The sequence below is a fragment of the Aethalodelphis obliquidens genome, unplaced genomic scaffold (assembly GCF_003676395.1).
Source record: "Aethalodelphis obliquidens isolate GAN/ISIS:26980383/991018 unplaced genomic scaffold, ASM367639v1 scaffold6, whole genome shotgun sequence".
NCBI classification, from domain to species: Eukaryota; Metazoa; Chordata; class Mammalia; order Artiodactyla; family Delphinidae; genus Aethalodelphis; species Aethalodelphis obliquidens.
Window position 1 is genome coordinate 9,418,427 of NW_020837950.1, and position 24,275 is coordinate 9,442,701.

The window sequence follows — 24,275 nt, forward strand, 5'->3', positions numbered from 1 at the left end:
TCTTCCACAAAAGAGACATTTGGGACTAAGCATATGAAACTTGATGGGCAAGACTTTTGAGAAGAAGATGACTTTAGCAGGATGTGAGCCGCAGGTGGGAAACCACTGAAAAAAAGAATGATTCTGTTGCTGGAATCTTATTACATTCATAGAAATGAGAGACTTGCAAAGGTAGTTTAATTTGATACTCTTACCCAGGAGACTGACTTACAGCTGGTGTGTGAGAAATGCCATTTTCCAGATGACTTCCTCTCCTGTTACAAAGTCTGGCTATGGCCCCTGCAAAGTGCTGGATCTGCTCCATGTTTGGGTGTTTGAGACACTTGTCTTTCCCCTCTGTGCTGGCTTTTTCCACTCATCTTTTTTAAAGTGTTCTACTGTAGGAAGATTAACTCTTCTCCATTGAGTTCCATGTCTTTTTGAATATATGTGCAGCCATTGTGATAATTCCAACTGGGTCAGAGAGAAGGCATAAGGTAAATGGTAGTTTACACTATTAAAGAAAGCCACAAGGTAATACATTTTCTCTCTGCAGTACATGACTCGATAGATTCCTCAAATTTAAGAAATAAAAATGGACATTTCCTCGTCCATTATTGTCAATCTCTAGAAATGTCATTAAACGTGATTAACAGGTGATTTTTTCTTTTTTTCCAAATGAAAATGTCCAATGTGAATCTTTCACTGGTTTAAATTGTAAATTACATTTTTCCCCCATTTTAAAAAACATTCTCTGGTGGCTTTAAGCAGCTTTTATTCACTTACTGTCCACAGTTATTCATTTTCCATTAATCCTGAATTATTTGGGGGAATCGCTCAACTTTCTTGGGAAAAATGTTAATATTGTTAAGTTCGTGTCTTTTAACCTAACACATAGCAGTAAATATATAGTACAACTTGTTATAAGTTGTGGAGGGAAGAGGAAAGAAAGGAGAAGACAGAAGATTGCTCTGGTTACAGACATAGTAGAAGTAACACCCCAAAGTGAAGCCTTTGTGACACTGTCATATTTCACGAAGTTAAAAGGGAAGGAGTAGGAATTAGACAATGTTAGTTGCCTACCCATCTTCTCCCTTCTTTCTTGCTAACAGAAGCCCACTGTGTTTGGGTTGACAGTGTGCCCAGCCCCAAGGACTGAATCACGGGTTAGTCTTACCAATAGTTACTTTAATGTCTCCTTTTGATTCCTTCCTATTTGGGATAATGGTGTGTCATAATGATGCTTAGAACTTCAGCAGCCATCTTGCCACCATGATGCAATAAAGGAGGACAAAAATTAAATGTGCTTAATAACAGAAAGGGTCAAAGAAATTGGGTTTTTGATGACATCACTGCACTGATGAACTAGATGTCCTGCCTCCTCCAGACTCTTTTTAATATAAGAGAAGAAAAATGTCTCAAATGATCGTTGGGTGTTTATTAATTGCAGACCTACGCATCCTAACTGAAACAGTATCAGAGCGTTTTCATACCATCAAGAACATATATGATGCTCAAGATTATAAAGAAAGTTAAGCTTTTGATCAGGCTTAAATAATAGAAGCATTTCATCAAGCTCAGCTGCCCTCTCCGAGTGGGTGAGGGAGTTTATTTTCTCTGATATGCCCTTCTGGATGGCATGACTGAGGTGAAAGGCATAGTTATGGATAAGCAATGGATACCGCTCTGGGTCCTCTCTGAATTTTGAGTTGTAATTCACAACAAGGATCATCATTTAAGAAAATAATGGATGACTCTTCAGATTTTAGGAATTTTCCTCAAGGAGACAAGCTGTTTGATGAGATGATCTTACTTGATAATCTTTTTTTTAAATTTATACTTCTGGGGCTTCCCTGGTGGTGCAGTGGTTGAGAGTCCGCCTGCCGATGCAGGGGACACGGGTTCGTGCCCTGGTCCGGGAGGATCCCACATGCCACGGAGCGGCTGGGCCCATGAGCCGTGGCTGCTGAGCCTGCGCGTCCAGAGCCTGTGCACCGCAATGGGAGAGGCCACAACAGTGAGAGGCCCGCGTACCACAAAAAAAAAAAAAAAAAAATTTATACTTCTGGTTATCACTACACACAGCATAGAAGACATACCTAAGTACCTAAAAGGAGAGGGCACATTTCATATTTACAAACAAATCCTGGTTGCAGAGCAGAGAAGGAGCCTAGGAATGTGTAGCCATGCTAAATAATATGCATCCTATTCCCTTTGCCCATCTCCCACTCATACCTCAGCCACACACTTTTATTCAATAATGAAAATAAATAGTATAAAAAAACTGCCAACACATTAAACACAGTTTTTATACATCTGTCTTGATTTCCTGAGTAGGGAATTTATAATAGAAATACAATGACTATGGCCTTCTATCATTTTTCTCTTAACACTTTGATCTGCAGAGTTCCTAGGAACAGAAAGATGGTCTATCAGAATCATTAACTGGATGATGTTAAGCTTATAGTCATGCAGCTAGTAGTTGTTGAGCACCTATAACGTATCAGGGTTTGTATTAAGTCCTGAGGTGGAAGGCATGATTACCACCATCAGTTTCTCACAGATGGGAATAAAACCGAGTTATGTACCCCCCAAATTGCATCCCACTGTGGTAGAGTGCTGTAACAAAGATTTGGGGACAAAGAAAAGAGCTGCAAGACTCAGATGGGGGTGGTTGGGAAGGCTTAGGATGGTAGAAACTCACACTGAATCTTGAAGGACTAGGTGGAACTTTCTAGATGAGGAGAGAAGGATATTTACCAGCAGTTGGAACTGGATGTTCAAAGACTGCAAGGCAACAGAGAAGCAAGCAGCTAATTATGGCAGGCTCACTGAGGGATCCATGTGAGGGAGAAGGAGCAGATGGGAAGGGAGGGAATTTTTGGCTATATGAAAGTTTAACCCCAAAGGAGACAGGAAGACCTTGGGGGATTTTAGGCAAGGAAGTAAAAGATCATTCTGGCGGCTTAGGATAGAATGAATTAAAATGAAGAGAGTCTGGAGGTAGAAAGAAAATAATTCCAACAAGAAATTACAACAGTGGCATTGGGTATGAATCAAGAAATTTCAAGAGAGAGTCTAAAGGATTTGGTGATCAACTGAATGTAAGGGTAACAGCTCCACGGGGGCGTTGAGGAGAACTCACATATTCTGACAACCAACTGGGATGGACAGTTATGACGTACTTTATGATACATAATAAAAATGAGTTTTGTGTTTAGGGGAAGAAGGAAGCAACAAATATACTTTTCACAGTGTCGAGTCTGAGGAGCTTATGGTTTATTCAAGTAAAACTGTCCAACAGATCAGAGGTTCCTAAGCTTCCAGATTTCACATACCAGCAAAATTTCCAAATAAACATGAGGGACCAATTTAAGACTGCCAATTTTTCATTTTGCTAAGTCAGGATACGTTTTAAAAAAAATCTATCCACTGATATCAATATTTCATTTTTATAAAAGGATATTTCAACACCAAAAACTGAGTGAATCTTAATATAAAAGGCAATTTATTAAATTAAGTAAACTTGACTTCATTTTAAAACTGCACTGAAATGTCCTTCTTTTAAATTGATTAATTAATTTATTTGGCTGAGACAGGTCTTAGCTGCGGCACACGGGATCTTCATTGTGGCACACGGGCTTCTCTAGTTGCGGTGCATAAGCTTCTCTGGTTGCAGCGCACAGGCTTCTCTCTAGTCGTGGCGCACAGGCTCCAGAGTGCGCAGGCTCAGTAGTTGTGGCACGCAGGCTTAGTTGCCCTGTGGCATGTGGGATCTTAGTTTCCTGACCAGGGATAGAACTGCATCCCCTGCACTGGAAGGTGGATTCTTAACCACTGGACCCCCAGGGAAGTCCCAAAATGTCCTTATTTTTTTTCCATTCCTCTTTTTCCAACATAATCCTCATCACTGACTTATAACAGACCACAAATTGGCACTAAAACCAATGAAACAGTTTGTACATATAGAGATTTGGGGTCCAATAGAGAAGCGTTAGTGGAAGATCTAGAATCATAAGCATAGTATTTGAAATTGACAAAATAGATAATCATAAGTACTATTTATTCACCATCTTCTATGAGTCAAGCACTAATGTAAGGGCTTTACATAATTTCTCATTTCAAAATCTCAACAATTCTGAAAGGTAAGAGAGGGTAGTTCATTTTTACAGATGAAGAAATTGAGACTGAAGATATTAAGTTGCCCAAGATCACAAAGCAGAAAGTGGCAGAGCTAATAGCCAAGATTTCTCTAACTTGAAGTTCTCTATTTTTAAGTGTGATGTTAAACTGCTACCCTGGAAAGAATATATAGAATGAGACAGGGCATCAAGGATGGAACTCTAAGGAATACTGACACTTAAGATGATGCTCCAAAAGAAAAGAGCCTAGAAAAGGAAAATAAATAGCGTCATGTGAAACAAAGGAGAGGAAAATTTACGAAAGAAATGTGTTGTCAAAAATTCCAAATATCAGGCTTCCCTGGTGGCGCAGTGGTTAAGAGTCCGCCTGCCGATGCAGGGGACCCGGGTTCGTGCCCCAGTCCGGGAAGATCCCACATGCCGCGGAGCGGCTAGGCCCGTGAGCCGTGGCCGCTGAGCCTGCGCTCCGCAACGGGAGAGGCCAAAAAAGGGAAAGGCCTGCGTACCCCAAAAAAAAAAAAAAAAAAAAAATTCCAAATATCATGGAGAAGGTAAATATAAATTAAATATACATAAAAATCTATATTTATACAAATTGAAGTGAAAAAATTATACACTGCATTTTCTTTTAATACCCTGTTAGTAATACTCATCAGTCCTGCTGACCCTTTCACGTGCTCAGCAGTCACTCAGTTACTAGAATTAGGAACTTACTCTACAACCATGTATCTAACCACTTTTACAAGTCGGAAACCAACCTGGACACCTTTTTGGTACTGGCCCATTGTAAGGGTCTTAATCTGGATTACCTGAGCAGTTGGATTAGCTAGCATTTGAACTCCTGACCCTGGTACTTAAATGAATCTTTCAGGATCAAATCAAACCACATTCAAATTTATATAATATCTCTTATGCAGGATAAGTTCCTCTAACTAGAAAGTTTTTTAAAGTGTAATTTGTAATTTAGGAACTATGGATGTAGAGAAATGTTTGCTACAATCTTATAGCCTGTTCTAAAATTTCGATTATAAAAGCTGCTTCTAATAGGCACAAAGATTTGAAATGCAATTTCAATATGCTATCACCAGGAGGCACTGATACATTGATATCAGGGTTTGAATAATTAAGCCAATACATTGTATAAGTTTAAGACAATCACTTTTATCAAGACCTAACAGAGATTTCCAATCATGAATTCTTTACCCCTTATATGCCTGTCATAAATTATTGCTTCTCAGGTCCAAATTCTTTCTATTTCCCTGCTCTGTGAAAATGGGCCCTTTAAATATTTTCCGCTGTCAACTGTACCATGTCACACTTTATCAGTAGAGATTGCTGTAGGGACATTACAGGGGGAAAGGGTTTTGCCTCCTGCTTCTCATGTGCTCCCTTCTGCGCAGACTTCTGCAGCATGTGCCTAGTGCCCAGGTCCTACAGCTCAGGCAGCTTCCAGCACCAGGTTCCTACGGTGTGCCCAGCTTCTCCAGAGCCAGGTTCCTGCAGAGTGGTCAGGAGAAGAGTGATACCACCTTTGGGCAGTTTTGTAGCATTGCTTCTGGTGAGATACCTCCTCACGAACAACTTTCCCTGGAGCACTAGAGAAAGGCAGCTTTCTGAGAGCAGATTTCCAACAAACTCCCCCAGGGTAGCGTCACAGGGACTTTTCTGACATCCAGTGAGGACTGTGCCTTCTGCAGTAGGTTCCAGATCTCAATCCTGGAGTGTAGAGAGGGGCGGAGGAGTGGGAACTCTTCCTTGGGTGATCTTCTCAGCCCTATGGATAAGGACTGCTCCTTATACCCGTTATACTGTATTCTTTAGAGTTCTGTTTACTTCTCACCAGTGAAAGAGGCATTGCTCCAATCTCTTATTAGAGTTGGTGATTCTTTATATTAAATTTTCCCTGTTCAAGTTACTTCATGATTTTTCTCTCCTGATAATATGCATACTGATAAAATCCAGTTACACTTACCTTTATTAAAATAACCAAAGAAATTAAAATAACCAAAGAAATTAAAATAATAGTAACTCTATAAATTTCAAAGATGAGAATTTAACATCACAACTTTCAAAGAAATAAATAATTCAAATAATACCTTTCCCATGAAATATTAACTTTGCCAGTTCACCATGTTTCCCAAGAGGAAGTCAAACACCTTTTCTGGTGGTCTTTCCTTAACCTTAAATTTCCTCAATATTAAAGGAGGAAAGAGGAAGACAACTGAAAGAATCTTACTGAGAAGCCTACAGGTCTATACACCTCGTCTGTCTTAATCCCACAATGACCCAAAGAGTAAGTGTTATTATTTCAATTTTAGTCAAGGAACTAAGACCAAGAGACGTTAAATAACTCACCAAGATCATGCACCTAGTAAATGGCAGAGAGGATTCAAAGGCAGATGTGGCTGATTCCCAACTCCTTATGCTTCCCCACAGATGATTTTTTGTGTAACTGGCTCTCTTCTCTCTGACTCAGATACAGAAGGCGGCTCACTGGGACTGAATTTTTAATTTATGTTTTCATCTTCTTTGCTCTCAGAACAGATGCTTCTTCTTTCTGCATGCTTCATAAGAAAAAGAAAGAAGCAACTACCTAGAAAGCAGGCAAACAAACAAACAAAAAAAAGCTTTCATGTGTATTTTCCCTCAGTCAAAAAGAAATATTTCTAATAATATAACAAGAGTGAAATTATACCCTCCCTTTTCTTTTTCCAATCAAAACAGGCTATTTAGGTGGCAATCATATAATTAAACTTTAGCAACTTTAGCCCTAGAAATATTGGTTTATATTATATTAAATTTAGCATATTTTTCTAGTGTTGAAAGAAAAAAAACTGTCAGCCCTAAATTCTATACTTCACAAAAATATCCTTCAGGTATGAAGGGAAAAAAAGACATTCTCAGATGAAGGAAAACTAAGAGAATCTGTTCCCAGTAGACTTACCCTTAAAGAATGCCTTAAAGAAATCCTTCAAACAGAAAGAAAATGACTTCAGAAAGGTAGAAATAACAATGCAGTAGGTAAAAAGAAAAAAAGCAGGGAGGGGGTAAACATAATAGACTATCCTTCTTCTCATGGATTTTTAATCATGTCTGGTGGTTGAAGCAGCAACTATAACACCACCCCAGGGGGTGCTTGATGTGTGTAAAGGAAATAAATTTTTAAATGGGGAGAGTTAAGGGATTTAAATGTAAATAAGGTTCCTATACTCCACTTGAAGTAGTAAAGTATTTTTTCAGTAGATTGTTATTGCAGTTACACACGTTCATTGTAATACCTAAAGCAACGACTAAGAAAACAGTACATCTAAAAACCTGTTCAAGGAAGACAAAGGAGGACCTTTGTATCACATGTTCATGTCTGCTAGGAGAACAGACTTCAGAAGAGGCATCCAGCACTCAAGTGGACAGGATGACTCAGTCGCCCAGCCTCGGTCTTTAGCTTCTCTGGCAATTGAATAGTATAGCTATGAACTAGAATGGCCATGGTGGAAGAAATGGACCTTCACATGGGCCTGGAATCCTTCTCACCAATGCTAGTCTAGCTATTGCCACTGCTGAACATCTAACTTGCCAGTAGCAAAGAACTACAGTGTGCCCCCAATATGGAACAATCTTTCAGTGAAACAAACCAAACTTTTACACTCTGGAAAGGGCTACCCATGCTACCTATGCTTGACCCTGTATTCCAGATAGCACTTTGCCTTTCCTTTCCTGGCCACACTTCCCATCCAGCATCACCAAGGACTCACTCTGGATAGCCAGGTGACTTTCATTCCCAGTCGTTACTGTAAATGGGAAAGTAGAGCAACCATGACCTGATAAAGACAGAGTGACCAAGAGGCTCACAACTCACAAATTAAGGATGGGGCCTGGGTCACCCCCACCAGGCAAACCACACGTTGGCAGAAATGCTCATCAATGGGGAGAGGAATTTAGAACTGGTAGTGGAGGCAGGAGGTAATGAATATTACACATGGCCTCAGGACAAACTGCGGCAGCAGCTGCTGGATTTTATCCCAGTAACCTTCTTGTAAGGTTTTCCAATCAGAATTCTTGAGAGGCTGTGCCTGAATGTAAGTGTATCTGAGTTCGAAGGGTAAACTGTAAAGGATGTTGTTGGTACCCATCCACGTCATGTAAACAGGGGCGTCCCCCTTTTCCCCAGCTACTGTGAGCATTGGTTGATAACAGCTCACAGCTACTCCCATTTCTAGTGACTTGCCCTCACACAAACAGGAGCAGCCTCACCTAGAAGGCTATGACCACCCACCCCTCCCCAGGGAAGAAGACCACTGCCCTGACTGACTCTCATCAGGAGGAAATGACTTGGTTGTACAATTTGTCCTCCACGGTTTCCTGTGGAATCAGATCCATATTCTGGCTCAGTTTTTTGCTTTTGTTTTTTTTTTCCTGTCCTATCCTATTTTCCTCAATTTCCTTCCCCTGAAAGTGCTTTCCTAGAAAAACAAACAAACAAACAAAAAAACCACTGGAACAAGAAATCCTATCCCATACTCTCCTTGTAGAAACCCCAGCTAAGACACTTGTGAATCATAAAACTGTGCTCTGCTAGACATGCCTTGTAAAACTTGATAGATTCCATCAGATCTGAAACTTGAAACCAAATGATTAAATTTAAATCTGTAGATAACACAAACTCTGTATGCATTTCATATTACTTGAGTTAGGAAACTAGAGTTTATGATAAATATAATAAAATATTGTTAATTCAAGAGAGGCAACAAGCTTTCTATTTCTGCTTTGATGATGTCTTTCCAAAATCTTCATTACTCTAAAGGCAGGAAGCATGCAATCACAGAGAGCCTATCTTTCACATTAGTTGTTTTGTATGGGCCAAGAAAACTGAAACAGAGGCCATCTACAACAAGAAGAAATGACTTTTGAAATAATTTTCACATGCCATAAAATTTATTCTGCTTATAATAAATTATCACAGGTGATTTCCCACAAAAGTCCAATTTAAAAAAAACATATTGCAAAACAAAGTCACAAATCAGCATTGTACTATAGAGGGAAATATTTCTAGAAATAATATATAATATTATGGATTCAAAAAACACTAAATTGAGGTAAAAACAAAATAAAAAAGACCACAGAGAATTTAAATCTTAATTGTAATCATAACACTAGGAAACTTGGTGGGTTCAATCCTTCTCTAGAGGACACAGAACAAGTGTATTCTTTTAACTCTGGTTCTCCTAGGCCTTCAAGACTAAAAATTTATAATCTAGGTTATAAAATTAAATTATTTTAAAAAGAGCTCCTATCACCATTAAGAAAAGAATATGTCATCAAAATCCATTGTTCAACTTCCATAGATCTAATGTTTTCAAAACTCATCTTCCATCAAAGGGAGCTTCCAATATTTTGACAAACCATGGTGACCAGCACTTAAATTAACACTAAATCTTTTTTATATATATATAAATTTATTTATTTATTTATTTTTGGCTGCATTGGGTCTTTGTTGCTGAGCACGGGCTTTCTCTAGTTTTGACGAGCCAGGGCTACTCTTCGATGCGGTGCATGGGCTTCTCATTGTGGTGGCTTCTCTTGTTGCGGAGCATGGGCTCTAGGCACGCGGGCTTCAGTAGTTGTGGCACACAGGCTCAGTAGCTGTGGCTCGCAGGCTCTAGAGCACAGGCTCAGTAATGGTGGCGCATGGGCTTAGCTGCTCTGCAACATGTGGGATCTTCCCCAGACCAGGGCTCGAACTGGTGTCCCCTGCATTGGCAGACGGATTCTTAACCACTGCACCACCAGGAGAGTCCAAATTAGCACTAAATCTTAAAACAAATTTTGGTACAGAACATTATGGTGCCCTACATATTGAAATAATGATTTCCTTTAAAGTTCCTTAGCCTATTTCCAAGGCCTCCAAGCTTTGACCCTAACCTGCCTTTCTAAGTTTATCTCTGACTATCCCTACATGCCCCTAGAGACCAACAAAACTGGGCAGTTACTCTTCCCTGACAAATCCCTTATTTTTTCACATTTATTTCTTTATAGAATAACTTCATCATTAGGCTCTGCAAGAAACTGCTTGGGTTCAAGTTTCTCAGCATTATTTTGAAGCAAACGTCAGTATCAATTTATACATAATTACTTCATTGTATACCTTTAAATATAAGGGCCATTTTTTTTTTTTCAAACACAGCCATGGTGTCATTCACTGCCACATCTAAAATATGAACCATAATTCCTTAATAATCGTCAAATAAGCAGTTGGTATTCAAATGTCCATGACTGTCTTGTACATTTTAAAGTGTTTAGTTTAAATCAGGACTCAAATAAGAATCACATATTGCATTTGACCGTGTTTCTTAAAGTTCTTAAGATTTTTCCATGCCCACATTTCCCCCTTTGAAATTTATTTATTTAAAAAAAATAAGATCACTTATCCAATAAAGCTTTCCACACTCTGGATTTTAATGACTGCTTCCCCATGGTGTCTTTTAACATGTTTGTCTGTCCCCTGTAATTCCTGTAAGCTGCTAGTTAAATCTAGAGGCTTGATCTGTTTCAAAGAAAAATTTTGGCAAGAATGCTTTAGAGATGGTGGTATATACTTCTATTAAGAAGCGTAAAATGTTTAGTAGTTTCTCTTTTTGTGGGGGTAACAGCTGTAAATGATCATTTCCTAGATCAACTATATCACTGAGGGTTCACAAAAAGGTGATATTTGCATCCTATTATTCCTTCTTTGTCTATTGGCTATGATAATTTTATAGAGAGAAACACCCTCATGAACTGTTTGACTACCCTGAGGCATAGTTCATATAGGAGAAGGTGATTAAATGCTTGATTCTTTCAATGGGAAGAAAATTCTTGAAGATGATTTCTCAGGTAAGAACTCTGTTAATAAATTGCCCCTAACGGAGAGGTTTGCTGTGCTCGTTCTCACCTGAAAGCTAGTTAGAGGACCTTCACGGGTACTACTGAAAGAGCTTAGTATGTATGCAGTATGGGAAACCCAGTAGACTGGAATCTGACTCCCACCTGACAAATATAAAGAGCTAAAGGTAAGGTGATTAGCTGTTGATGAATGAACCCAAGGACTGTGGGGTCTACCTCCACTGTATAGCTTATCAAGTCCAAGGGTACATCAAGGATTCCAGTGTACCAGACATGGGTCATGACAAAAGAGAGACCTTGTGGAGGTTTATATTATGTCCTATCCAACAGAACCCACTTTGCATATATGGCCTGCCAGACTGCTAGCAACTGAGGAGAGAGTAAGAGGAGAGTGCGTCACTTACCACAAGAGAACTACAAGGAAGAAGCTCCTAAACATGTGATGGGAGGCTCTGAAAACCTCATGAGAGAAAAATTCTTCTTTAAACACCTGCTGAACTCAGAAAGTTCAAAGCCATATTAAGTCATGTTAAGTCTTTGGTTAACAAAACAGACTGGTAGTCCATTATAGTTATGGATTATTTTTTTCTCTTCCACGGTATATATACTTGGCCATAGACCAAAGTGTTAACTGTGCTTGTGGCTGAGAAGTAGGATCTTTTTCCTACTGAAATAGTTTTATCTTTTCTCCAGAAGTTCCACTATTTTTATAAGAGCAAAAGTTAAGTTATAGGGATTTACTGTTTAGGGAATGAATGAGTAAACTTGTCCAGGCAACTAATGGTCTATGTCTTGCTTATAAACATTTTCGTATTGATTTTCCTAGTGCTCATTCCACTCTGCCCTAGGCTATTTGAAAAGCTGCAGCTAAAACTCATCCCCTGCTTTGACTATTTTCTGCCCAGTCATTTTATACTTCAGCAAAATTCTTGCTGTCCTTTTTAATGGCCTTCTGGGGATGGAAGAGCAACTTCAATAAAAGTACTGTGAATTAAGTGATGGGACCAAGCCATTAACAAAACTCTAAGCTTGTCCTAGATCCTAGAACATATAGTTCTAGTATAGCCCCTCTAGCTTTTAACATATTTCTATGCATATTATTTAATTTATCTAACAAATAGGTGTTTACATTTATCAAATACTTTTTCTGCATCAAGTTAAAAAGTCATATTATTTTCTTTATTGTCTGTTATTATGGTAAATTCTCTGGTTATATTTTCTTATGTTGAGATCTGGGATTACTGGGATAAACCTGATCTGAATAATGAATTGTTTAATAATCAAATGTTCGATTGGCTAATATTTAATTTATAATATTGAAACATGCATTAACAAGTGAAATTGGCTTATAATTTTCTTTTATTGCCATTATCTGATATTGGAATCAAGATTGCACCAATCTCATCAAATAAGCTGATAGTGCTTCTTTTCTGGAATAAAATTTCTAAGAGTTTTTCCTTGAAAATTTAGTAGAAATTCCCTTCAAACAGACGGGGGCTACAAAGTTTTGGTGGGAGGGAGGTCCTCTGCCACCATTTTAACGTCTCTACTGCTTATTGACCTATTCAATTCTTCTAATTTGGACACTTTATATTTTTCCAAATAGTTAATGACTTCTTATAAGTTATCAGGTAAATTCTTATATAGTTGCTCATAACATTGCTTTTGATTTAAAATGTTATATTTGTAGTTATTATTCTTTTTCATTGTATGTTTCTGTTTTCATTTTGTTTTTTCTTTTCCTTGCTCAGACTTTTAGTTTTGTTGATGTTTTTCTTGTTTTTAATTCTTTATTTTATTAATTTCTCTTTTATTGTTATTAATTCCTCCTTCCTTGTTTCTTTCCGTTTATTTTTTTGGATTTTCTCTGTTACATTTTCAACTTCCTGAATTGAATGTTTAGCTTAATCATTTTCAAACTCTCTGTGTCCTGTTAAATTTACTTGAAACTATACATTTCTGTCAAAGGACTGTGTTAACCATACCTTAGCAAATATGACATATGAGGCTTTATTGTTGTTTGAGTTGTAAAACTTCATAATTCCCTTCATGATCTCCTTTTTAGCCCCATGACTGTTTATTAATATAAAACCTGACATTTAAGATTATGTAAACCACACTTATTTCCTTTGTTAAAACTTCTAACGTCAATCAATTATGGTCAGTGAATGTAGCCCACATGATATCGATTCCCTGGAATTTACTGAGGCTTCCTTTATGGTCTAGTAAATTTTCCATGAGAGAACATTTTGTAAATAAATCTGTGTGATCATTTGTATTCTCAGTTGCTTCAGTGTTAAGTTGTGTTCTGTGCTTATGTGTGTCTGTGTATGTGTGTATCTTTTGGGAGACACAATTCAACCCAGTACATATGGCAAAAGGGGCTTTGCAGATGTGATTAACTTAAAAATCTTGACATGGGGATATTGTCCTGGATTATCCAGGTGCCCAGTATAATCACACAGACACACATAGACACAAACACACACATAAGTACATACATACATATATCTACGTATATAAAATAGTTCAAGCTTTTTTATTACATTACTCAGTTCTTCTATGTCTCTAGTTTGTGTTTGTCTGATTTATTTGTCAATTTATGAGGGAAGCACGTTAAAATCTCTTGCAACATATGTTGATATATCTATTTATCCCCACCATTATGCCACTGCTACTTTGTATATTTTGAGGCTATATTGTTAAAGCATCTATATAAATGCTGATGATACCTCCTTGCTGTATTATTTTCTTTAACATGCTCCCCTCATAAACTGACCCTAAGTGGCATCTGATCAGGGAGGGGGCAGCCATTACTGGCGATGGCACAGGTAGCACATCAGAGGCAGTCTGGATCTCTAACGGCAGTCAGTCCAACACAGTTCACATGCTGACCTTCACCAAACACCCCGCCAGCCCCTCTTGCTCCAGCACTGCTCCCCTCTGTGGCAAGGGTGCTGATGCTGGGAGGGGAAAGAGCACACACTTAAAGGGAACTGAGCCAGCTGAGGTCAACCCTCAGGGCTTCTGCTCCAGCAACATGGGACCTGCCCCTGCCTCTATAGAGTGATGACAGCCACTAACCAAGGGGAAGACCCACCTCACACCTGGATCTGGCCCTAGCCACTCCTTCTCCAGCCCCAGCTCCTACCAAGGTGATAGCTGCCAGCACATCCTGAGGAAAGATGTGACTTGTGTTCACACCAAATCCAGCTCTCCCACCAAAGACCCTGGGCACACACACACTGTATAAGGATGTTCTCACCTAAGGACACCCCTTTAAGACCGGCATAGGTAACTGTTGCACCTAATTTCACTGAGAGAGAGAAAGTTAAGCAAAATGAGAAGATGGAGGAATTTGCCTCAATTGAAAGAGCAAGAGAAAACCCGTGAAAAAAAACAACTAATGAAACAGAAGCAAACAATTTACCAGGTAAAGAATTCAAATCATTAGTAATAAGAATGCTAACTGAACTAGGGAAAAAAACAGATGAACACAGTGAATATTTTAACTAGGAGCTAGAAAATAAAAAAGAACCTGTCAGAACTGAAGAATACAAAAACTGAAATGAAAAACACACTACAGAAAAATAAACAGTAGACTAGGTGATACAGAAGAGCACATAAGAGATCTGGAAGATAGAGTAATGGAAACCACCCAATCAGAAGAGCAAAAAGAAAAACAAATTTAAAAAATGAGGATACCTTAAGGGATGTTTAGGCTAACATCAAGTGTACCGACGTTCACATTATAGGGGTCCCAAGAGGAGAAGAGAGAAAAAAGGAGATTGAAAATGTAATTAAAACCTTTAAAACACCTTTTCTTTTGACTCTCTTGTTTGTATTCTGTGAGTACTACTATATCCAAATCACTTTAGGGATTCAACCTACCCATAAGGAGGAGTAAAAATGAAAAATTCCTCATAAAAGAAGAGTTCTGAGAGGAAAAGCAATTTGAATTGATGTCTACCAAGTTTTCCTTCAGACAGTTTAACCTAGTGAATGCTTCTTATACAATTAAAGAGGAATTGAAGGGAATCTTTTTTTTCTTTAAACGAATTACTTCCAGTTTGGTAGAGTATTTATTACTCCAGCTCTACAAAATTAAAAAGCATAATTACACACACACTCGTTCAGAAGCCTAAATAATGAGACCCCCAAGAATTACTAAAGAAAGACAATGAGCCAAACAATACATACGCATGAATTAGAACTATTGGAACCACTGGGTCCAGAATATAAAAGAAAAACAATATCCTCAAAGAGATAAAGCAGGAAGTTTGGGATTGACAAAAACAAAAACAAAAACTGTAAATCACTATATTGTACACCTGTAACTTATTATATGATATTGTACATCCACCATACATCAATAAAAAGAAAGTGAAGAAAAAGGAGAAAAATATATATTATATATATATATATATATATATATATATATATATACACACACATAAATTATCTAAGATTTCCTTCATGTCCTCCTTCCTTTATCTCTCACCACCAAACATAATTTGTGCTATAAGTATTTGTAGTACACATGCTGGCTCAATATACTTTTTCTAAACCACTTCATTGAAATATTATGGCATATTACAAAAAGCTATATATATTTAACGTATATAATTCTAGGTATTTAGAAATATATACATCCATGAAACCATTAACATACTCAATGTCATAAGCATATCCGTCACCTCCATAAGTTTCCTCCCACCTTATTCATTTATCTATCTATCTATCTATCTAAGATCCTAACGTAAGATCTACCCTCTTAGAAAAATTTTAAGTATACCATATATCATTTTTTTACAAAGCTACAATAATCAAAATAGGATGGTACTGGCATCAAAACAGACATAGACCAAAGGAACAGAATAGAGAGCCCAGAAATAAACCCATACATATAAAGCAAACCGATCTGTAACAAAAGTGCTAAGAATACTCAATGGGGAAAGGATAGTCTCTTCAGTAAATAGTGCTGAGAAAACTGGATATCCACGTGCAAAAGAATAAACCTGGACCCTTTTCTTACACTGTACACAAAAAACAACCCAAAATGGATTAAAGACTTAAATGTAAGACCTGAATGCACAAAACTCCTAGGAGAAAACATAGGGAATAAACTTCTTGACACTGACTTTGGCAATGATTTCTTGGACCTGACAACAAAAGGACAGACAACAAAAACAAAAATAGGCAAATGGGATTACATCGAACTATAAAGCTTCTGCAAAGCAAAGGAAACAACAAAGTCAAAAAGGCAACCTGTGGAATGAGAGAAAATATCTGCAAACCATATATCTGATGAAAAGTTAATATCCAAAATACATTTTAAAACTCCTTCCTATAATTCAATACTAGCAAAAACAAACAAACAGCAACAACAGCCTTATTTAAAAATGGGCAAAATACCTTAACAGAAGTTTCTCCAAAGAAGACATACAAATGGCCAACATGTATATGAAAAGGTACTCAACATCACTAATTGGGGAAATATAAATCAAAACTACAATGAGAGATCAACTTAATATTCTTATTAACGCATTTTAGAGAGGGGCCATAGTTTTATTACCTGTGCATATGATAGATAACCAGATCCAATGCTCTACTGATAGCCAAGCTCATAAAAGAAAAGGATGTTATTCCCTAACAGGAGGGCAGCAGCAAGGAAGGCAGCTAGGGACTCTGGGATCAGCCTGTCTTGTATTCTTTAAGCTTTCTCAAGATACACATTCTATCTTCTTGTGTGCTGAATGATGAGCAAAGTTGAGTACACTCTGCACACTCTGAGCATTTTATAACCATGGAATTATTTCTTCCTTTCCAAATGGAACTTTATGGTCTCTGTGCCTCACGAGTGAGCCAGCTTTGAATGAGCATGGACTAGGAACCAGGAGACCAGGTTCCAAATACTCCAGCTGCCACTGAACTTTAGACAAGTGATTTAACTTCTCTGTACAATGAGGGTAGTGATACTTCACCACAAACACTTCTCAGGATTATTTTAAGGATCAACTGAGATCACATAAACACTCAAAAAGCCTAAGGTGTATCAAGGAAACTTGTGTAGCTCTAGAAATACAACACTTGGTATAAAATGGAAAGTGTAATATTCCAGCTGTTAAATGATGAAGAAATGTTAGTCATAATTTTTTTCAAACCCCTAAATAATGAGTCTAGGCAATGCTCATCAATGATTACTAAGATCACACACACAAAAAGAGAAACAAACGGACATTATTCATGTATTCCTGAAAAAAAGACCTAAATCAGATCAAACCATCAAGCCAAACCTCTAGATAAAATTGCCTGTATTCAGGATATACAGGCAGCAACAATACATGTTAAATGACATCACAAAGAAGCAATCATCAAAATCCAAAATTCAAGAAACTCTACGAGAAACTGCTTTGTTTTTTCAACAATCTGCTAAGGGAAGAAAGATTGGGGGAGTTTATAGATTAAAAGAAACTTAAGAGACATGTGAGAACCAAGTGAATGTGTGAACATTGTTTGGAAATTGATTCAAACAAACCAAGATTAAAAAACCATTTTGGAGACAATCAGGGAAATCTGAACACTGGATATTTGTTGATATTAAGGAACTGTTGTCAGTTCTTTAGGTGTGAAAGTGGTATTGCGGTTATGCTTTTAAGCAATTTGTTATCTTTTAAAGAGACAAACAAATATTCATGGATGAAATGATGTAATATCTGGGAGTCTCCTCAAATAACCAGAAGGTGTGGGGCAAATAGAAGTGGGTGGGGACAGACATGAACCTCCTAGTGAACATACCCAGACAACAAATTAAAATAAGGAAATTATAAGTATAGTATATAAGGTATACAGTAAAAATCTGCTTTTAGGAAATCCTGAACATGCCATGCTCCCCGGGGAGTAAATTAATAGTCCGCTATCACAGTCATAATTTACACTATCACAAGTTCTAACAAGTGCTTAGGAGTCGAAAACCATAAAACATGGAAACATTATTACTTTTAACACTAAATTTTGAGGTTTTAAATATGCATCAATGAGAGGAGTGTCTGTTTATCTCCACTGCAGACTAAACAGTTTCAGGGATACCAAAGCCTTTTAATTTGTACTTTCTTCCATTTTTTTCAAAATGTAACTGGAAAGATGGGCTTTATCTTTTCAATCATGAAGGAAATCTTGGGAGTTCTTGTGAGATTTATGCTCACTAGCCATAACCCTCAAAAGACAAAGTGTTCTCAGGATATTTTTTAAAAACTGGTTTGTGGTGCTCTATTTGTTCCTCAGGTTCCCAGACCCTTGACCATGCATGATATGGACACACTGCAGCTGCAAATTATTTGCACTGTTAGAGTCCAAAAAATATTCATGCTGCTAAAAAATTTGAAATGCTAGATTTCCAGGAAGAAAAATGAAGGCAAATTACCAGCCAATATTTCTACTTTTAGCAGATTAAATAATCATAATATAATTACTAAGACTTCAAAGCATCCAGCCCTTACACACATTTCCTAAAAGTATATATATAATACTAGAAATTTTTGGAACAACCTTTTACATGGAAAATAAACACTCAGCTTCTGAAGTCCTCAATAACACATAGTCCTCCTAAGTAAACAAACACCTTTAGCTTCAATTCTTAAAGCCCACAGCAGTTTAAAAGTAATTCTGTAATCAATGATCCAGACAAAATGATAAGAAAATCCCAGAGTCATTCCATCTCAGCCACATGACTCTAGCCTCCTTTCATTAAAGGATGGGAATCATGTTAGTTTGCTAGAGCTGCAGAAACAAAGTACCATAAACTCAGTGACCTAAACAAAAGAAATGTGTTGCCACACAGTTCTGGAGGCTCAATGCCCAACATCATGGTGTCGGTGTTGGCAGGGTTGTTTCTTTCTGTTGGCTGGAAGAAGAAACTGTTCCATGCCTCTCCCCCAGCTTCTGGTGATTTGCTAGCAATCTATAGCATTCATTGGCTTGTAGAAGCATCACCTTGATCTCTGCCTTTGTCTTCACATGGCATTCTCCTTGTGTACATGGCTGTGTCCAAATTTCCCCTTTTTATAAGGACACCAGTCATACTGGTTCAGGGCCCTCCCTACTTCAATATGACCTCCTTTTAACTAATTACATGTGCAACAGCCCTATTCTGAATAAGGTCACATTCCGTGGTGTGAGAGGTTAGGACTTCAACATATGAATTTTAGGGATAAACAACTCAACATATAACAGGAATTAAGATAATTTATTTGCTCAGATGGTATACAAACTCAATTATCCAGGACATACAAAAAGAAGGAAAAAAACATTCAAATTAGAGAGGACCTCTACATATCAAAGTTGTATAGATCTATTTCAATAATTCATTTATGCACACAGTCAAGAAAACTTGTTGAATAATACCAATGACGTAAAGACACAATCAGGGATAAAGGAGCTCACATGCTATTAGGGACAACCTGACACAGATGCCCTGTACAGACAAATAATATTTTAAATGTTTATTCAATATTTATTTAGTGGCAATGGAAAGAAACATATCCTATTAATAAAATTATATATTTTCTTTATTCCAAAATCATTCATTAAAACTATAATTAACATTTGCTTTTGGGACTTCCCTGGTGGTCTAGTGGTAAAGAATCCTCCTTCCAATGCAGGGGACATGGGTTCAATCCCGGATCGGGGAACTAAGATCCCACATGCCACAGGGCAACCAAGCCCGCGCGCTACAACTATCAAGCTCATGCGCCTCACCTAGAGAGCCCACATGCCGCAAACTACAGAGCCCATACACTCTCGAGCCCACACAGCACAACTAGATAGAAGCCCACACGCCGCAACAAAAGATCCCACATGCCGCAACGAAGATCCTGTGTGCTGCAACTAAGACCCAACGCAGCCAAAAAATAAAAAATTTGCTTTTATTTGGAAAATTCTTCCTGTTCACAGTTCTCCGTCATTCATGATTAAATACTGTTAATAAGTCATACTCATTAAGGATCAAGGTAGATCACAAGACTCTAGTTACAGCTAATTGTTCAACAAATATTTATTTGAAAGATCTTTTCCTCTGGCTATCATGTTGGCAAAATAGTTCCTCCTTTCTTGTAGTTCCTGATCTCTTTTCAGTTTTCTTTTGCAAGTTTCAAAGTAGATGAAGTCTTGGGAGGCATACTTAAAAATTCAAGCTTTAGATAATACAAAAAAGCACTTATTCTCATCAAATAGCACTGCCCAATTCCAGAATTTTAGATGTCTGTGTGTGCCAACTTCAAGGAACTGTCACTGGCCGGTTTCAGAGTGGGCGGCACAACCCAGTGTACCTGTGTATCCCAAAGATATTACATGGGAATAAAGAGCACCTGGGAGGAACTTGTTTAAAATTTCCAGTTGTTGGCCCCGTGTAGTTAGAGGTAGAGAGCAGCAACAGTATGCATTTTTCTGGTTGTGTAAGAAATTATTTATGGAACTGTTACATGATGAACACCATACTTCCCATTCATTCCGGTGAGATTTTAGTATTTCCTTTTGAATTGGAGCCCCAGGAAGTTTTTGATGTGCACCTTAATTAGTTTTGCAAACTAGTAGAGGACATGACCACATAAATCAGGGAATCTCAAGACTGGACACACCTTCTAGGTGAAGGAAAAATCCAGAACATCCCTGGGGTCTGTCTTTCCCCAGGTTTATGCAGTTGGAGAATCAACTGTTGAGTGGTGCACAGACTCTGGAATCGATGTCTGAGCACAAATCCCAATTCTGGCATTAACTATGTGACCTTGGTCAAATCATCTGACCTTTCTGTATCTCTTTTGCCTCTTGTACAAAATGGTAATAACATCAGTGCCTGCTTTGTGGAGTCTTGTACAGATCAAATATATTAACACCTGTAGACTGTTTAGAACAATGCCCGGCACATACCAAGCACAAATGCTAGCTATTATTAGAAGTTTGTAATTGAACAGTGAACTATTTTGTTGTGATGCTACATGTTGATTTGAACTTCAAACAAGCGTATTTCTTAGCAGGCATGGAGTGGGCAGTGAAGCAGCTGGGCATACATTCTACTCAATAAGCTTCCTAAAAGTGAAACACTGCGCTCTCTCTCCAGGGTAGCTCCACCCACCAGGAAGATGCTCTCTGACCATGCTGATCCTGTCCAACAGGTTTCAAAAAGCACTTTGCTAAACAGAAGAGAACCACCCAGCGTCCTGGAGCACACTCAGCTTACTGAGCCAGGCTCTTGCTTCTTCTCAGTTATTCTACCAGATATCTATTAGGGATCTTCCCTCTAACCCCTGCTGATGGAGGGAGGATAAGGATCAGTTTCATCGTTGTGTTGTTGCTGTTTAACCTGAGAGCATGTGTGTATGGGTTTCTTGACATTAGACACAACCAAAAGTTACAAGAACCTGAGACACATTTGCAACGAGGTCTGAAACCTCAGAGCCCTCAGCCACCCTAAGACAGACCTGGTCTGATCACTCAACAAATGCTTATATCAGGAGCTGTAAAACAGGAAAATAACTTTGGAAAACCAAAATAAAGAGTCACAAGTTATAAATTCCATAAAATGAACCAAAGTTCATGCAAGGGTAGAAGAGGGAAATTACCATGTAATTACTAGAGGGAGTAAACAAGGGAGAGGAAAGGGACTAAGGTTTAGAAAGATTCTACAGAGGAAGCATTTGACCTGGGTCTTGAAGAATGTGCAACAATGATTTGCAGCTTCTTATCTGCCCTAAGAGAGGTGAGGAATAGACCCATTTCCACCATTAAAAATAGCTGTCACTATAATGGTGACTACAATAGAACCAGGTTTACTAGGAAGAGAGTGGCATTAATGGCTTGAAAACAAATTCATCCACTCACTCACTCACTAATCCCTACACACTCATCATATACAGAATCACTAATGCAAGGAAAACAGACTATCGAAAAGGCACAGATACACGATTATCTGATTGGACATGAGCACAGAATTACAAGCTGCGTGGCTAGGAATAAAAGATGAAAATTTATATTGTGAAAATATTCAAATGTAGGATAGCCTAAGCTTTCAAAACAAAGTGCTGTTCATTTTTCTCAGGTGCAGGAAATGTCTAGTCCTGTAGAATTCCTGAACTAGGTGGACTAGTTCCTGAATTCCTGAACTAACTTGCAGAAAAGGTAGGGCGATGGAGCAGGAAGGAAACTTTTTTTTTTTTTTTTTTTGCAGTACGCGGGCCTCTCACTGTTGTGGCCTCTCCTGTTGCGCAGCACAGACTCCGGACACGCAGGCTCAGCGGCCATGGCTCATGGGCCCAGCCGCTCCGTGGCCTGTGGGATCCTCCCGGACCGGGGCACAAACCCGTGTCCCCTGCATCCGCAGGTGGACTCTCAACCACTGCACCACCAGGGAGGCCTGGAAACTTTTTCTTCCTCTTCTCATTTTCAAGTTCCTTACAGCATATGTCATAGGAACTAACTCTCTCAAGACAGGATCCAGCCACACATGTAATGCCATCCATCCCAAGGCAAATGTACATGGCTTTCAGTTTATTTGATATTTGGTATTGTCTGTGATCCCTTCCACAAGACCAGGGAAGTCTCCCTAAAATGAAACCAAATGAAAGCAAACAAAATTCTCCATATTCTTAGAAGGTATCAACAACTCTTTCTTGACTACAGGAAGAGTCCCAAATTCCTGAGCTTGGCTTTTAAACCCATCCGATAATCTGATCAGACCCTTATCTTTATCTCCTAATTTGGAGAGACAACTCTCCTGACCGCTCCTCAATTGTATTCTCTCCTCTCCATCTGCATATTTATTTATTTCTTTTTTACCTAAATAATACCCATTCTTTAAGTTCCAACCCATGCCCCTCCTCCTGTGACAAGGTCAGCTATTGTTCTGAACCTTACATAGAAAGAGAGGGTAAAGCCTAGGGAGGGTTGGTTCCCGGAAGAGTGAAATGCTTCTTGAGAAGAGCTTTCACTTCATGAACAGCAGAGGTCTGGGCCCTCTTCCCATGTCTCACCAGTGTCCCAGGTTGTGGCAGGGCCTCTCAGAGGTGGGTGTGCATAGGTACCTCGAATACTGAGCAAAAGGCCCGATGGAATAGAGCAAGAAAAGACTTCGGGACTGTGGGTAATGGATCCCCTGACCTTCAAGGGGCCACAGAGCAGGTCAGCGATGACCATGAAAAACCAAGACCAGAAGTAGTCTTCAGAGTTCCTGCACTTCTTCAAATAGGGAGGGTTCCTTAAAATGATTGAAGATGGTTTTCCCCACAAATTCTGTTGGGTGGGGGCTAAACCTATTAAAGCTGATTTTAAAAAATTAAGAAATACGAGATTTGTCACACCTGAGGGCAACAGAGCACATTCATAACTTTGTTCTATTTGGTTTCTCTTATTCTTTTAAAGTAGATTCCTCTCTTCATCTTGAATACAAAATGTTTCCCATTTCTATGGTACAGTCTGTGATATGTAAATCGCCACATAGCCAAATTAGATAGCAAGGCAAAGGTTACTGGGTGTGTCATTATGCTGAAGATGCTATTACTCAAAGATAAATGAAAAGCACTGGTAGGCTCAGTAGAAGGAAAGTGGCAGGAATGAAATTGGTATGAATCTCTCAGTTCCTTCCTCTGATGTCATCCTGTACATCTTTATGGTTCGTCAGTCCCCTGTCTGACTGTCCTCAGTCAATTCTGCTGTACAGCAATGGCCAAGTTCTTTAGTATATATCAGAAGGTTTTGATAGTAAGTGGCAGGTGGGAGATACCTTAATTACTACAACTTAATTATGAAGTGCCATGTGACTATGAAAGCAAGACTTAACCCAACTCTCCTGAATGTTTAAACAGTTAGTTAGCAAACACCAAAACACTTTTTGTATTTCCAAGGAGAGTGCCACTCTCTGCCCCCAGCCACACTGACTCACACCTTGCATGAAAACTTCAGTGTACCCCACACACATTCTGAAAGCAGAACTGACCAGCCTTGAAGTTAGGTGGACATACTCCTCCAGGAACGAGGGATGCAGAGTGGGTGAGGGGCCGGAATCTAGCCTCCGGTACTGAAGGTGTTGTATCAGACAGCTGAGTTAGTGCAAGAGTAACGGGGCCTATGCAAACTTGTAACCAGCCATGTATGCTGAATGCCGCTTATCTATCAAGGGAAAATTATTTCAACCATCCTTATGCCATTGACAAACTCTCTGCTATAAATATTTTCCCAGATTTATTGAGGAATAACTGACAAATAAAATCGTATATATTAAAAGTA

At 38.6% G+C, this 24,275-nt stretch overlaps 1 long non-coding RNA gene across 4 annotated transcripts in view; it reads right to left on the minus strand.

The window, feature by feature from the left end:
* Window positions 1-24,275, minus strand: part of LOC113618827 (uncharacterized) — a 95,249-nt gene that overhangs the window by 21,705 nt on the left and 49,269 nt on the right. For 3 of the 4 annotated variants that reach the window (XR_003432139.1, XR_003432138.1, XR_003432136.1), the window contains one exon: window positions 6,477-6,714. This is a non-coding gene — a long non-coding RNA (uncharacterized LOC113618827). Of the gene's footprint in view, window positions 1-4,671; window positions 5,838-6,476; window positions 6,715-24,275 lie in introns of those variants that run through there. The other variant, XR_003432137.1, reaches the window with a different exon arrangement.